Source organism: Euprymna scolopes, chromosome 28 (genome assembly GCF_053919585.1).
Source record: "Euprymna scolopes isolate OS-2025 chromosome 28, ASM5391958v1, whole genome shotgun sequence".
NCBI classification, from domain to species: Eukaryota; Metazoa; Mollusca; class Cephalopoda; order Sepiida; family Sepiolidae; genus Euprymna; species Euprymna scolopes.
In genome coordinates, this window is record NC_136509.1 from 84130616 (window position 1) to 84148115 (window position 17500).

Below are 17500 nucleotides of genomic sequence, written 5' to 3' on the forward strand. Positions count from 1 at the left end.
CACTTGCCGACACTGGCACCCCCCTCCTCAGCCCCTCCGCCCCACGCTTCCACAGTGGCAGCAGGCACTCCTGACTGCTCCATCCACTTTTGAAACAGAAGAACTTTCGGTCTCCTGAATAGGAAGTGAGTTTTTCACGTTAAACTGAAAAGCGAAGATCGACAGAGAGAGAGAAAGAGAGAGAGAGAGAGAGAGAGAGAGAGAGCGAGCGAGCGTGGTGTATGTGGGGTGGGGTGCAGAGCTAATAAACAGTTTTAGGCATTTTAGCTTTAGCGATAGTCAGTGTCTATAAATAGCCATAGGTAGTTTCTACCTGGGTAGTATAGAGCGGCGCGTAACCCGATACAGGCATAAAGGCCCAGGGGAAAAGGATGAGGATGCTAAATAGGTGGGAGGATGCGGATGTGAGCAACACGTCGTGCAATTCTTCACTTTTCGTTCGGTGTTTCGTTGTGTTATTCTTATAATGGCATATATTTTCCATTTTCTTTCTTTTATTACGAAACAGCATATCAACCTGCATAGGGTTTCCGAATATATTCATTTTAATGGTTTTTTTTTTTCTTTCTTTGGAAAATACTGTCGTTTTTTTTTTTTTTTTTTTTTTTTTTTTTTTTCTTAAAATTATTTTCTACCTTAATACCCACTTTTAAATTGGCGACTCTGATAGGTTTTCGACTATGGTAAAAGCGAATATTACATGTGAATTTTGCGCAGACAAGTAGTTTCCTTTTTGGATAGTGATAAATTTATAAACATTTATTGATTTTAAGTAAAACTAAACTTTATAAATCACTAGCAGGCCGTCTGACATTACCCGGTCGTAAGATAATCTTAAATATGATATCTTAATCCATGCAGATTACGTATTTATTATTATGGAGACAATTCTCTATTGATTATTATATTGTGTCTAATATATTGTAGTGATATCAAACTATATATACATATTGTGGGGTCTGCGTACGCGCCTGGTCCACAAAATATAGAAATAAAAAATTTAAAAATTAAAAGAAAACGTTTACAAGTGTTTTTTTTATATATAGATGTACATAAGAATACTTTGATAAGTATGTTTTAACTTAAATAAGGATGGTATAATAAAATTGTGGAGTCTGCGTTCGCGCCTGGCCTCCATAAAATGGAAATAGACACAAACTTTAATAAAGACTTTTCATATCTATCTGCGTAAGTATACTTTGATAATTATGTTTCAGTTTGAAGAAATATGGTATAATAAAATTATGGGGTGTTCGTTCGCCCATGGCCTCAATAGAATGGAAATATGGCACAAAGTTTAACAAGGTTTGTTAATATAGATCCACAGAATATTGTAATAAGTGTTTCAGTGTGACAGGTATGGTATAATAAATTATGAGGTTTATCTATTTTATTTTTACTTTCATCATATTATGCTTTGGTTTTGATACCCCCCGAATTCGAAGCTATCTCTTTACAACCCTTCCTTTTCATAACCTATCATAGTTTCATAAATCAGAATCCATTTTCTGTGGGCTGTTTTTGAACCCAGTCAACGACGGGTACTTTTGCTAGTATATATATATATATATATATATATATATATATATATATATATATATATATATATATATATATATATATATATATTGCAATTGAAAAATGCGAGCATGAAAAGTTATATGGTTAAGTTTAATCATGCGAAAATAACGAACTAGTTGTTAAAACTGCAAAAGAAAAGAACAAGATATTCCATTAAAAAATATAATAAATTTATAGCTCAAAATATTACAGCGTGAAGAATTTTTTAAAATTCAATTTATAACATTATATAATCAATTCTTAATGCTACAATATTTTTAGTTATACATTTATTATGTTTTTTACTAGAATAGATTGTACTTTTCTTTTCCAGTTTTAAGAACTAGTTCTTTACTTTTTGTACTCGCATTTTTCCATTGTAATCCGTAACTTTATTCGTCCTTTGTTTATTTTCAGTCTTACTTTTTGCCCCCATAAACATAACATACACATATGTTATGTAATAACAATGTACGGCACGCGTTTGCTTCCAATAAAATCACTCCAATTATCTCCCTTATATATAAATATAAATATTTGTGTATACACACCTTTGCTATTTCACTTCTGCAGTTTAATAATTTTTTGGTTCCTTCAAGTTTAGGATAGCTAATTTCTCATTTGAATATAGTCTTCAGTGGTTCTCTCTCTCTCTCTCTCTCTCTCTCTCTCTCTCTCTCTCTCTCTCTCTCTCTCTCTCTCTCTCTCTCTGTATATATATATATAATCACCTAATTTAATTATGTATAATTGTTCATGCGAAATGCATTACTGACTGTTAGTTTGCAAATATGTACCTTCAAAAATCTTCAAGGCGAGTCAAAATGCAGAATCTCTTTAGCAGACTAACCAAAGAATGACACACCGTGGGTTGACACGCAAGTTATCAACGTAAAGAAATGTTCGTCAGGAATTTATGAAGGCGGATGGCGGGTAGGGAGTGACTCCGTGTGCACATACATGTGTGTGTTCTGTAACACCTTGTATAAGTACATCTATTTTTTTTCTTTTGTAGGAGAGGGGGTTTGACAGTTCACCTGCTGCGGCGTTTCAATTTGTATAATTTTCTGGCCTCTGGCACTATGCATGTCTATCAGCACGCAACTTCGTGTTTTCCCGAGTTTACAAACACAAAACACATCGACAGCGCAGCTTCGTATTTCAAGAGACGGTTGTTAAAAATACCTGCAACGCCAAAAGAATGAATGGTTAGAGATGCACGACACTGTGGGACTTTTTTTTCGTATTTAGATTTAATTTCTATAAAGGTTTTTGAATCACTGATATCGTTGCCAAAAAAGGGGGGTAGACCACCATCCAAATAATGATAGAAAAATAAAGAAAGAAGAAAGAAAACTCAACCCTCAAACACCTCGGCTCAACGTTCACAGCAAAACATTGGGGATATTGACAAGGCTGCTGCAAATTAGGTGGGCTTCCTCTACCATGCTAGAAAACTACCGACATGTATCTCTAAGAAGCCACCATTCGTTGGGCTATAAAATTTTTCCTGTTTCTAATAGGGGTGGGTTTTTCTTCTTCGGGTATCAGTCTTGTTATTTCAGACATGGATGACCATGTCTCTCCGCATTCGGTCTTTCTGATAAAATCCATTATTGTGTTTCCCGTGATCTTGTAAATCTAATGACAGTAAATTACACAAGCGAGGTATGCCGTGGAATCATTCATTCTTCAAATGTTTCTCTCAGTAAATTGAGCTTATCATCTGCAATTTAAAAACTCTGCTCGGGTGTCAGTCTCTTCATAATGGATTGTAAAACCAAGGAGTGGGACCTTCCGGGAGGCTTATTGCCACCTGAATTCCAGAGAAGACTAACGGTTGCTACTAACGAGAAAGCAATGCAAATTAACCGATAGTTGCCAAGTCTGCAATTAAAAGAAAATATATTTGTTTGCTTAAAGTTTTCTTTCAGGTATAAAGTCTGTTTATTGCGGACATCGATGATCATGGCTTTCCAGTCCTGCATTCGGTCTTTTTAATGAGATCTAGAGTTGTGTTTCCCGTAACCCTGTTGGGACTGTCAGTGAATGTTGTTCGTTGTCTTCCTCTGCTCTTTTTGGTTGCGATTTTTCCTAACATTAAGCTTCCCTTTCCCCCTAAGTCATCCGCCCGCATTAAATAGCCGAAGAACTTTGACTTTCTGACGTGGACGGTTTTGAGTAGTAATCTGCTGTAATCTGCCTTACGAATGGCTTCTTCGTTTGTCTTCCTTTCTATCCATGAGATTCGTAGAATTCTCCTTAAAAACCATATAACCGATGCTTCCAAACGACTTTCATCCATGTTCGTTACTGTTCAACATTCACAACCGTAAAGAAGAATTGACCATATGTATGTCTTCAAGATTCTGGTTTTTGTGTCCAGTTTTATGTTTCAGTTTTTTTAAGATGCATTCCATTTAATGGAAGGCAGATTTTACCATCGCGAATCTTTTCTTGAATTCCGCGTCACCCTTACCATAAGGTGTAATAGTACAATCAATTTGCCCCTGGTTCTAATAAAAAAGAAAAAACTTCTTGATGGTTATATGTGGAGATGCCGTGATTGCAAGTCGTCATGCAGTATACGGGCAGGGTCTTTTTTGGAAGCAAGTAATTTGAGCATAAAACAGATAATAATGTTGTTGTATTGTTGGAGTCTGGACATGAAGCAGGTCACGATTAAAAAAGAAATCAGTGTCTCCTCGCGCACCATTACAGATTGGATGCAGTTCATCCGAGAGGTTTGTGAACAAGACATCCTAAACAATCCGATAATGCTAGGCGGAATAGACGAAAAGACAAATAACCCTAAATGTTTCTTTTTTAAGAGAAAGTATATCAAGGGTCCGACTCAGGACGATGTTTGGGTTTTCTGCGCCGTCGAACGAGGGTCACATCGTTGTAATTTAACAACAGTAGAAGAAAAGGATCGTGAGGGGTTGTTCCCGATAGTTCGGGCGTGGATGTTGCCTGGGACACGCATAATATCTGATGGTTGGGTTTACTTGAGTGCATCCATCCGTGTAATAGTCTCACCTTTATATTTGATATTACATTTTAATTGGAATTCATTATTGAGATAACTATTATTTATATTAATTTATTTATTGCGGACTATTATTCTCATCCTTATTACTTGGCCAAAAAACGTGGTGAGACGACAACAACTACGGATAGCAGTGAGTGCTGTGAATGCAGTTAAGGAGATTCTAAGTTCCTATCCGTCGCGGTTACCACCTGGCGAAGGCCAGACGAATAGTTGGCCGAAACGTCGTGAAACAACAACTAATAAAGATGAGAATAATAGTCCGCAATAAATAAATTAATACATTTTCGTACTTCAACCTTTTCGGAGATAACCATACATTCCGTCTTCTTAGCATTAAGCTGCATCCTTTTCTTGTCACTTTCATCCGTCACTGGATTCAGCATCCGTTACAATTTTTTCTTCACAGTCATTGTAGAGGACAGTGTCATCCACATATCCTAAATTGTTAATATTACGATCGTTTACACTACCACCTAACAGGTCAGATTTCAATAATCAAATGAAAGTATCGATCCAAAATCATAATTCTAGTTCACATTTTTTGTCATTTCTTTTGTCAGTTTCTATATTTTTAAAGTTACTTATTTTCTTCATTTCGATCTTACATGTTTCATTATCATGATGGAAATTGTAATTATACCGTCATACAGTTCGTCGAAGATGAACAGATAACGCAGAGTTCCAAAATACGAAATGATTCTCGTTATCTGATTTCAAACTATTTTACGAGCGTATTTGGTATTTATAGATTTTTAATTTCCCTTAATTTCCGTGAAAATTGCCGGTGGCCTGGAGGTAACGTTCTAGCGTATGGACTTAAAGTTGAGCTTGTGTATGGGCTCGAATAACCTGGCAAGCTGTAATTATCAATTCTACACTGATTATTGCGAGAGCATGAAACGTTATCAAAATAATTATTAATATTTGTGTGTGCATGCATATATATATATATATATATATATAATACATATATCTGTAATACACACATGTGTGTGTGTGTGTGTGTGTGTGTGTGTGTGTGTGTGTGTGTGTGTGTGTGTGTGTGTGTGTGTGTGTGTGTGTGTAATATTAAAATTGAGTTGTTTGGAATTTAAATCTTTTAAACAAACGGAAAAATGTCTTTAAAAAAAAATAACTTGCAACTGTTTTTTATTGAAAATTATTCTATATATATATATATATATATATATATATATATATATATATATATACATACATATATATATATATTGTGTGTGTGTGTGTGTGTGTGTGTGTGTGTGTTTGTGTGTATCTGCTATTATATAAAGGTCACTTTGTGGGTGTGTGTGAGTTCCTTCCTCATAGATTCCGAAACGGCGGAGCCTATCTTTTGCAAATGTCACACAAAGCTTATTTATATGTCTGGCAGTGTTCTTAGATATGTTTTGTACTGAAATTCACCCGATAAGTATCGAAAATCGAAAAAATTCGATCCTAAAAATAGTCTTTCTTACTTATAGATAAAAAAAAAGTTTACAGGGGAATATTTTTCAGTTACACCGGCGAAGGGAGATCATTCTCAGTAAATCAAAGAAGATTCAATTCGCAACAAATCATTTCTCCATTAAAAACACGGAACTATTGTCATCAAGTAAAAATATGAATAAATCTTGATCATTGGAATTAAAAATACTCTTGTATATATATATATATATATATATATATATATATATATATATATATATATATATATATATATATATCAAAATACTCTCGTATATATATATATATATATGTATATACATAAATATATGCATATATATATTATTTAAAGCATTTCAGATATATATATATATATATATATATATATATATATATATATATATATATATATATATACAGAATGTTCCAAAAGTTTTAGGCACATTTCAAGTCCTTATATTTGTTTAACTATGAATGGTAGTAAGACGAAAGTGGTGCCATTTTAAAACTAAATGCATTAATTTTTTTGTGAGACTATTGATTTTTAAAATTCTTTTTCTGATCCAGTAATGGCGTTCACTCAACCAGAAAAGGCGTTTTGTGTGCTTGAATTTGCAAAAACTGGATCATAAACACTTGTTCAACATGCATTTCACAAAAAAAAAGATCTCACACCTTGCGATTTATTTTTGTGGGTATTTGTGAAAGGACTGGTCTATGTGCCTCCCATTCCAAGAGACGTGGATGAGCTGAAGGCCCGAATAACAGAAGTTTTTTTCAACCATTGACAATGCAATGCTGGGACGTGCTTGGCAAGATTTGGACTCTCGGCTTGACGTGTGTCGTGTGACCAATGATACATACATTGGACATGTTTGAATATTAATAAGAAAAACTTGAGATTACAAGCTTTCTGAATATACCAGATACTTAATAGTTCTCAAGATATTCAATGTTAAGATATGCCCAACACTTTTGGAGCACCCTGTATAAAGAGAGACAGACAGACAGACAGACAGACAGAGAAACAGAGAAAAGAAGAGAGAAAGACGAGGAGAGGGAAAAATGTGTCACGAAAGCCGGTGAAGTTTCTTTATTTCTTTGCTGCCCAAGCTTCACGATTGCCTTACATTTCTGTTCGTGTTTTCTAAGTTCCACCTGTCTGTCAGTGTGCAAATTACTATCCTCCAAGGCTCGGTGCTCATCTGTTGTTTTTTCTTTTTGTTGTTTTTTTTTTTTTTCGCTAATTCTATAAATACGCAACCTGAACAGTTGGGCTTGTGTCGGCACCGAAGGCTTGCATGCAGATAGTTTAGAACAGACGAGGATTCGTAGGTAACCAAACGGCCTGAACATTCAGACCAGACACGCAAGCAAGCAACCACGTGCATCAAAATAGACTGATGCAGATATTTAAAAGATACGAGGTGATGCTGGCCTTAACAGAGCAGAGAGGGAGAAAATAAGAAAATACCAAAGACTTATTTATGACATGAAAAGAAACCGGAATCTTATCAATCCTACCAGTCACTATAGGAGCAACCGGGCTAATGAAAAAGAATTTCAAAGACTATCGGGCGAATATACCCGGTGAACCAAGTGCAAAAGAAATAAAAACAATAGACCTTAAAGGGACGGTTAGAATCTTACAAAGATCTCTCGGTTGGAGTAACTAAACTAATAGGAGATTGTTTGGCATCTGGTAGAATGCCCCATCCTCAGGAAACCCAAAGTCATAGGAAAATTAAAACAAAAGTATATACGGTAGCCTTTTCATTCTACCTATTCGTGAATTCATCTATTATTGATAAATTATGGTTATCAGTCCTGTACATTTATGATAACTTCTAATGTTATTGATTCTATTATGTTAATTGAATCTTATGACTTTGTTCTATATGCAGGTTTACTGTCTTATATCTCTATATGACTTCGTACTTAACATCATGTATCTACGCTTAGAATAATAGGTTTCCATAATTTATTTATATTATACTTAGTTGTTATGAATTGAGTTATGTTATAATTCGATCCTGATTCGCCGCTCTCCTATCACTATTTAATTGAAATTATCATATTAATTACGGTTTAAGACGGGAAAACAGATATCTGTTTTATGAAAGCAGCTTTGAATTACGTCTTGGCGTTTATTTAGTAAATCATCCTTTGATATTAATATTTGGTAGGGATGATTTACTAAATAAGCGCATACAAATTCTAGGTTATTTATAACGTGTTCAGCGATAGATGACCTGTATGTATCATTTATATATATATATATATATATATATACATGTATATATATATGAATATATATATATATGAATATATATATGTATACATGTATATATATGTATATATGAATATATATATGTATATATGTATATATATATGTATATATGTATATATGTATATGTATATATATGTATATATGTATATATATGTGTGTGTATATATATGATATATGTATATATATGTGTATATATATGCATATATATATGTGTATATATATGTATATATATGTATGTATATATGTATGTATATATATGTGTATATATGTATGAATATATATGTGTATATATGTATGTATATATATGTATATATATGTATATTTATATGTATATATATGTATGTATATATATGTACATGTATATATATATGTATGTATATATGTATATATATCTATATATAATTATTGCAATAATAATTTTTTAATACCTACAAACACTAGTGTTTCATCCTTTCAAGAATCATCAGTGCAGGGTGACACGATTACTACCGGTCGGGAAACTCGAACCAGACTGACTATATTAGCAAGGAACAAAACTCACGGGCAATCTGAACCGCGAGAAATATAGTTGAAATTTTAACATTTATTTTTTAAATATTGTTACATCCGGCCATAGTCATATAATGATTACAACATCATGATCTATACATGCGAGCTTTAGTGACCAACTTTCTATTTCAACTTTAAAGTGCTCAACAATAAGAACCGAGTTTTTTTAAGAGGCTGACGTAATTCTTACAATAACAATTTTTTAATACCTACAGACACTAGTGTTTCATCCTTTCCGGAATCATCAGTGGGGGTTGACACGATTACCATCGGCCGGGGGATTCAAACCGGGCCACACAGCCATCTTTGAATTCATTAGCAAGGAACCAACCTCACGACCAATCTCAACCGCGAGAAAAACGTTTATATATAACGCAAAACAAATGTATTTATGCTAGTATCATAAAAATCTTATATTCTGATGGCGATGAATTCGCTAAAGGCATTTATATATATATATATATATATATATATATATATATATATATATATATATATATATATATATATATATATCGTTTAGGTTTTTTAAGCATTTCTTACGCAGAAACTTGTTGAGATGCTTCAAAAGTGGTAGTTGGTAGGTGAGAGGTCTGGAGATTATGGCGGATGAGGCAGAGTTTCGTAACCTAATTCGTTCAAATTCTGCAGGGTCGGTTATATATGGTGCGGGCGGGTATTGTTGTGAAGGAGAATTAGGCCTTTTCTATTGACTAATGCTGGGTGCTGTTGTCGAAGTTTCTGATGCATTTCATTCATTTGTTGACAGTACTTATCCGCCGTAATAGTTTCGCCTACATTCAAAAAATTGTAATTGATAAGAACGGTTGGAGGCCACCAAGCAGTGAGCATGACCTTCTTTTGATGCAACTCTTTCTACGGAATATATATATATATATATATATATATATATATATATATATGTATGTATATATATGTATGTATATATATATATGTATATATATGTATGTATATATATATATACATATATATATATATATATATATATATATATATATATATATATAATAGAGCTTCGTCGGCATTTAACTACTGAGTTGAATATCACCGGTTGTTGTAAAGCACCCTGTTTTCATCGCAAGACATAACCCGGTCGAAAAACGGGTTGTTCCTTTCTTGTTGTGTAAAAAAAAAAAAAAGAAAAAGAAAAGGTGACACTTCATAACGACATTTCTTTTGGTTGTCGTTCATTTATCAAGTTTTTTTTTTTTTTGCTTGTTTTTCCAATCTCTCTCAAGTGGTTAGAAATCGTCGTATACGTTACGTCTAAATCAGAAGCAAGTTTCCGAACAGTTGTGCCTGAATTGGCTCCGACTAAAGCTCTTAATTTATCGTTGCCAACATCCGATGGCCGACCACTACATTCATTATCTTCAAGACTCTCGTCGCCACCACGAAATTTCTTAAACCACCATTCTGTTGTGCCTCCAGTAGTGGTCCTAGGCTAAACGCTTCGTCGATATCGCGAGCTGTTTCAGCAGCTTTTCGACCTAGCTTGAATTGAAAACTTATGCTAATTTTCTTTTTTTCGATCGTGTATTCAACGTTCTGAAAAGAAGACATAATTGCTTTGAAACAATTGTAATTTAAACGATTAGATAGAGGGAAAATGCCCTTTAAAATAGTAAATACAGTAAAGGTATTATAACGAAAATCTATTTGAAAATATATCAGTTGAAATCAAAATTTAAAATTCCGCAAGAACTTTCTAAATATATATATATATATGTGTGTGTGTGTGTGTGTGTGTGTGTGTGTGTGTGCGCGCGTGTCTATACATATATATATATATATATATATATATATATATATATATATATATGATGGTTGTATAGTTTGGTTTCCTAGATGTAGATCCACTGAAACCTTTATGATTATTAAAGAGTGCTCGATGGAGGACAGAGCAGGTATATATATATATATATATATATATATATATATATATATATATATATATATATATATATGATGAGGTGGGCAGTTCTTAATTGAGATCTCACTGAAGCATGTATGCACATATGTAACTAATAATGTTTGTAACTTGTCGATCGTATTCGGCCAGTAAGTTTTGTGCGTTTACGGGCATCGCTGATCAAAACTGCCCCGAACTGCGTAGAAACAGCACGAACTGCCTGCCAAATGTTGAGGCGTAAATTAAAAATCCAGATTTTTAATCTTTTCAACAATACTTTGGTAATTAACATTGCATTTCTTTGAATCTTTACTTTTGGATAGCAGATGGAATTCTGCGGTCAAATTCTGCACATGTTGATAGCTTCATTAAACAACCGAATTTCTTTTTAAATACTTGAAGCGGCGTATTTTGATCAAACGGTAAACTCGATTTCGTGAAAAATAAATAACATTGGGTACGTGGTGTTCATTATAGATACCTTTGCGACCTACGCACCTCATCGTCAGAATAAGCCAGCCAACTAGCCAGGGCCAGTTATCATAGGCGAGTTTAAGTGGTTTCCCAACAAGTCGCATGTATATCCTGCTCAAGGGAGATCACGACGTAAGGTTTTTGTAGATTTTGCAGAGAGGTGTCGATGTCCTCCTACATTCAGCGCCTGATATTCCAAAATAATTACCCATCTTAATGATCAGGTTCAACGTTGCTTAACTTCGTTGATCTAACAAAAAACCGGTGTGTGTATGATCAGAACGTGAATCTTTATCTCTGCACTAAATAGTCGGCATGTGGTAGGTAGTCGTAAACCAGAGAGCTTGACTCTAGTTTCCCCACTAGCATCTACCCTATCTTGACTTCCTGTTTTTACGTTACTTTCTTTTGCACGTTTGCTCAACTAGAAATTTTCTTTCTAGCATAACCAACGTATCACTCGTGCAATATTGTTTCACATTCATTGGTTTGTGATCAAAATTATACAACATTTGAGTTCAATGGTTGAAGTTGAAGGAATAATGCCACATATATAAAACCATTGTCAGAGACGGATTCGTTCTTTCACTGACTTCTCTTCTTTTTTTTTCATCTGAACTTAATATTATTCCACAACAACCACAATAACAACAAAAACATCAATAACAAATATGTGATTTGATGTGCAACAGATAAATCAAACCAAATCTGTTCTATTTTTGAAATCTCTTTTGGATCAATATCTATATATTTATATTATATTTATACTGTTGTTGGCTTTATGTTTACGGGCACTAATTCGCCTTACTTGGATTATTTGGACGACTTTTCTCACCTATGTGTTAATATATATATATATATATATATATATATATATATATATATATATATATATATATATATATATACGAGCAAACAATTAATAAAACATGTTTAAAAAAAAACACTTTGAAATGAGTTACAAACTTATTTAATCTGAAAAGGAAACACTAGATAAGTGGATAGTCCTTAATCCACGGAGTTTCGAAGAAATACTTTCCTTCTCATCAGAGGGTAGGAATAAGCAAAATGCGGGATCAGATTTTTATTTATTTTATTTTATTTTATTTTATTTGCATGCAAAATCCGATCCCGCATTTTTCAGATTAAATATGTTTTTAACTCATTTCAAAGTGTTTTTGAACATGTTTTATTAATTGTTTGCTCGTATATATATATATATATATATATATATATATATATATATATATATATATATATATATATATATATGAAATTTAAAATGATGGCGGAAAATTTCATATCGTCGGATATCATCCATTTTAATAATCATAAACATATGTTAATGCCTTACATATGTTTGTTTGTGTGTGTGTGTGTGTGTGTGTGTGTATGTATATATATGTATACATGTATATATTTATGTATATATATGTATATCTATATGTATATCTATATATGTATATATATGTATATATGTATATATATATGCATATATATATGTATATATATGTATATATATATATGTGTGTGTGTGTGTGTGTGTGTGTGTGTGTGTGTGTGTGTGTGTGTGTGTGTGTGTGTGCGTGATGAGAAATATGGAAATAGTATTCCAACAAATTAGAGAAATAAAAAGGAACAAACCGTATTATGTGTTCATCAACGTTTCGTCTTTATTTCGAGACTTCCTCTGGATTAATGGGATTAAGAAACAAAAAATACCAGTACAAAATATTTGAAAATGTTTCAAGGGCAAAGTGTGACGCTGTTATATTTCAGAAAAACGGAAAAAGACGTCCTTTCCGTTTATAAAAATATCTCTTGCATCGTGATTTGGTTTCATTTTATTTGTTTAGATTTTCATTTACGGATGCTTTAAATGTAGTAATATTATATATATATATATATATATATATATATATATATATATATATATATATATATATATATATATATATATATATATATGCACTTTTCCGGGAGCAGTTAAGCGAATCGATCAGAAATAATCTACTGAAAGCATCCCTTTTCTGAGGGATGGGTTTCGTAGGTTTTTCGCCATCATGTTAAATGACTTCAGAGATTAGTATAACTGGCTACGTATTTAAATAGGACTCATGTTTCGATAGAAATATTATGAGGCCACTTAGCGTAGTCAGGTCGTAAAATACGCATGAATATCATATTTTAATTCATGCAGGTTTCGTGACGGGGAGTAGTTTAACGTTGCTGTTCATTTTTCCTGGTTTCCTTTATTATTATTATTATTATTATTATTATTATTATTATTATTATTATTATTATTATGTAAATATTAATTTACTTGTCAGTACTTCCAGTGTCACAAAAAAACATCATCATCACAAACATTAACGAATTACCTCCTTTTTTTGTCGCTCTTTATCACTTAACATCATTACAACCATTTACTCTAAAAATTTTCCAAGAAAGAAAATAAAACATGGCTGTCTGTTTATGGTTTCAAATTGGCTGATTTATTTTATAATTTAAAAAAAAAAAGTAGTGCTTAGAGGAAACTGTAACTTTTCATTATAGTTTCTCTGTAATATATATATATATGTGTGTGTGTGTGTATGTGTTTTTCTTTGTTTTTGTTTTTTTTTTGGAATGTGCAAGTGAATTGAAATGTGTTCCTTTATAATTTATATAAAAAGCAAAGTGTTGTGTGCCTAATCTTCATTGAAAAATAATCTTTTTTTAATCAATTCTTTTTAGTTATAAAATGTAAAACAAGTATTTGCCAAAAAGAATTGTTTAAATATTTTGGGGGTATTTTTACAAATGAGTTACCATTTATCAAGGCCAAGAGGCCACACGAGGATAAGGGTTAAAGGTTGTACAGTGGTCGAAAGGATAATATCATAGTATTCGTTAAGAGTGTAAATTTGGTAAATTGGATTACTTAAGGAGAATGGCTCATCAAGAACTTGTTTACATTGGACTTGAAGAAGACCATATTGTAGTCGGTTTTATTTCATTTTTTTTTATTCATTTTATTTATAATGTGTTTTAAATATTTTCAACTGCCATGGAATTTCCACGGGTTCTGCTAGTTGTTATTGTTGTTGTTATTTTTATTATTATTATTATTATTATTATTATTATTATTATTATTATTATTATTATTATTGCTGCTGCTGCTGATGCTGCTGCAGCAGGGGATTTCACTTACAATTATACAGTTATTATTATTGGCTCACAAGGCGCTTTCATATCGGTCTTCAGAGATCTTTCCCTGAAAGCAGCTTGTGATGTTCCCTAGAAGTTGAGTGACAACAAGTCTCCTCAGGTTTCCAGTACTCTCTACCTCTTTCGATAACATTTGCAAATAAATTTGCATTATCGCAACAGCTGCTTGCCATTGATTTTTCGTTGGCAGCAGCTATTGGTCTTTGCTGGGATTTGAGTGGCAATAAGCCTCCCCAAGGTCCCAATTCTCTTTGCAGTTATTCGGCTGAGGTCTGGTCAGTTCATCGGTCTTTCCTTCCTCCTTGATTCTACTTGGTTATTTGGTCTCGCTATTTGGGGGGGGGTAGTGATGTGGCAATGGGGGTCGGGTTGGGTTAGAGAACTTATAGATGTGCGGTTTCAGTGTTCTTGGTTCCACGTAGTGTTTCATGTTTTGCCTTTGCAGCATTTTGTCTGGCCCGCACTTGTTGTTCCTGTATGATAGTTTCCACATTCAAGGATTTTTTTTCTTAATATTTCAACTGTTTTCATGATTGTTGTTCGTGTTATATTTTTCCAGTCATTCCTCTGATTCCAAATTCTCCCATTTTTTTTTCAAAGTTTTTCGGGATTGTTCCTAGGTCTCTTACAATTATAAGTATTATTTTGATTTTCTTCATCTTCCATATCCCTTTCAGCTCTCTGGCTAAATCTGTGTATTTGCTCCATTTCTCCTTTTCTTTGATATTCACCGTGTGGTCAGCTAGAACAACTAAGTCCACGATTTGACAGGATTTTTCTTTCTTGTTAATTATTACGACATACGGTCTACTTGCTTGGATGGGTTTATCAATTTGTATGTCCATGTTCCATAGGACTTTGTGATTCTCGTTTTCAAGTCCTGTTGCCGGCTTATGTTTGTACCACTTGTCTGTACGTTCGAAATGCAGCTGTTTGCATAATTCCCAGTGTAGTGCCCTTCCCACTTGGTCGTGTCTGTTCTTGTATTCCTTTTCGGCTAGTTCACTTATTATATGGTTTATCGTCTCGTCTCTTTGTCCACAGCGTCTGCATTTTCTGTTTTCTTGTGTTTCGTCGATATTTGCTTTGATGTGGTTGGTTCTTATCGAGTTGTCTTGTGTTGCAGTTATTAGAGATTCAGTTTCTCGGCGTATATGTCCTTTTCGCATCCATGTCCAAGTGTTTTCGTTGTTTTCATCTTTTGTTATCCTTATGAATTTTCCGTGTAGTTGTTTCTCTTCCGACTTTTCTTTTCTTGTCTTATCCTTTGCCTCTCTGTTTACTGTTTTATTGATTTTTTTTCCGTGTCTCTCGCTGATATGATTATTCTTTCAGTGTTTTGCATTAAGTATTTTTCTAGTTCTTTTTTGCTGTCATTCACACAGTCTTCTATATTAACCAGTCCCCTCTCGCCGTCTTTCCTTTTTACGTAGAGTCGGTCAACATCGTCCTTCGGATGTAGTGCGTTGTTCATGGTCATGAGTTTCCTGGTCTTCTGGTCGAGTTGTCTCAGTTCTTCTTTAGTCTACTTTATGATCGATACAAATTATCTTGCTAGTAATAATGCCAATGTATTTGTGCCTTTTATTAATTTTCTGCTATATAATTTGGTTTCGACAAGTTTTCTTGTTCTCCTGGGGTATTCCTTTCCAATTCTCCCTTTCATTTCTGTTGCATTGATGGTCTATTATTATTATTATTATTATTATTATTATTATTATTATTATTATTATTATTATTATTAATTAATTCATTAATTAATTAATTTATCTTTTAATTACTAGGAGTTTACACACAAGAAATCACAGGTTATTACTAACAGATACCAATCCGCGGTGTTCGTTAAGTCTTATTTGTACGTAGATGGTCTACAAGATTAACTGAAGTTTCAATTCTCTTGGGTTCACGTTCTGTTCGTCCCATCTTTTTGTTTTACTTCTGCTGAAACTCCCATATGCCTGGTTGGTGTTCATAGTTTATGTGGGTTGATTTCCTCATTCGAGGGGTTTTCCTTAAGATTTCCTCCGGTTTCAGCATTGCCATCCCTTGTATAGTCTCAATCTTCCTTTTGGTTCCAATTTCTTATGATTCGTTGTTTTTTTTCTTTATTTGTGTGTATGTGTGTGTGTTTTTAGTTTTCTTTTTCGAGATTCCTAATGTTCCTGCGATTATTAGTGTTATATTGACTTTCTCTATGTTATATATTTCTTTCCGTTCTCTGGCAAGTTCCGTATATTATTATTATTATTATTATTATTATTATTATTATTATTATTATTATTATTATTATTGTTGTTGTTGTTGTTGTTGTAGTAGTAGCCACCATGAGTTCTCACAAACGTCATCATCATCGATTACTCACTGATAGTAATCGGTGGTATTCCCTGGAGTCTGGGTGACAACAAGTCTCCCCAGTTTCCAGCCTTCTCAACCTCTTTCGATAACCACTGCAAATAGTTTTGCGTCACAGCAACAGCCACTTCCTATTGATTTCTGGTTGGTAGCCACCATTGGTCTTCAATAGAATTTGGACGGTAATAAACCTCTCCAGGGTCTGAGTACTCTATATACTCTTCGAGTGGAGGTTTGGTTGGTGCTTTCCTTCATCGATATTTCCATTCTCCTTGACTTTTCAACTATTGTCATTATTAATCTTGTTGTTGTTGTTATTATTATTATTATTATTATTATTATTATTATTATTATTATTATTGTTGTTGTTGTTATTGTTGTTGTTGTTGTTGTTGTTGTTGTTATTGTTGTTGTTATGGATCTCTTCCTTGAGACGTTGGTTGTGGTTTACTATTTTGCCACCGTTTACTCCCATGATAATCGTTTGGGATGCTGCGGCACGTTCGATAAGATGAAGAAGGGGAGCTACTAGGTACGAACAAAGTTGTGTTATTTGAGACGCACCGTTTTTTTGTTTGTTTTTTTTTTGTTGTTTGTTTTTTTTTTTTTCGAACGACGTTCAGAAGCGCTTTTCCCA

General features: G+C 33.2%; 1 protein-coding gene across 13 annotated transcripts in view; it reads left to right on the plus strand.

Annotated features, from left to right (window-relative positions):
- The window catches only part of LOC145249706 (filamin-A-like), a 302081-nt gene that overhangs the window by 32182 nt on the left and 252399 nt on the right, over positions 1-17500 (plus strand). The gene's annotated exons all lie outside the window — the stretch shown is intronic.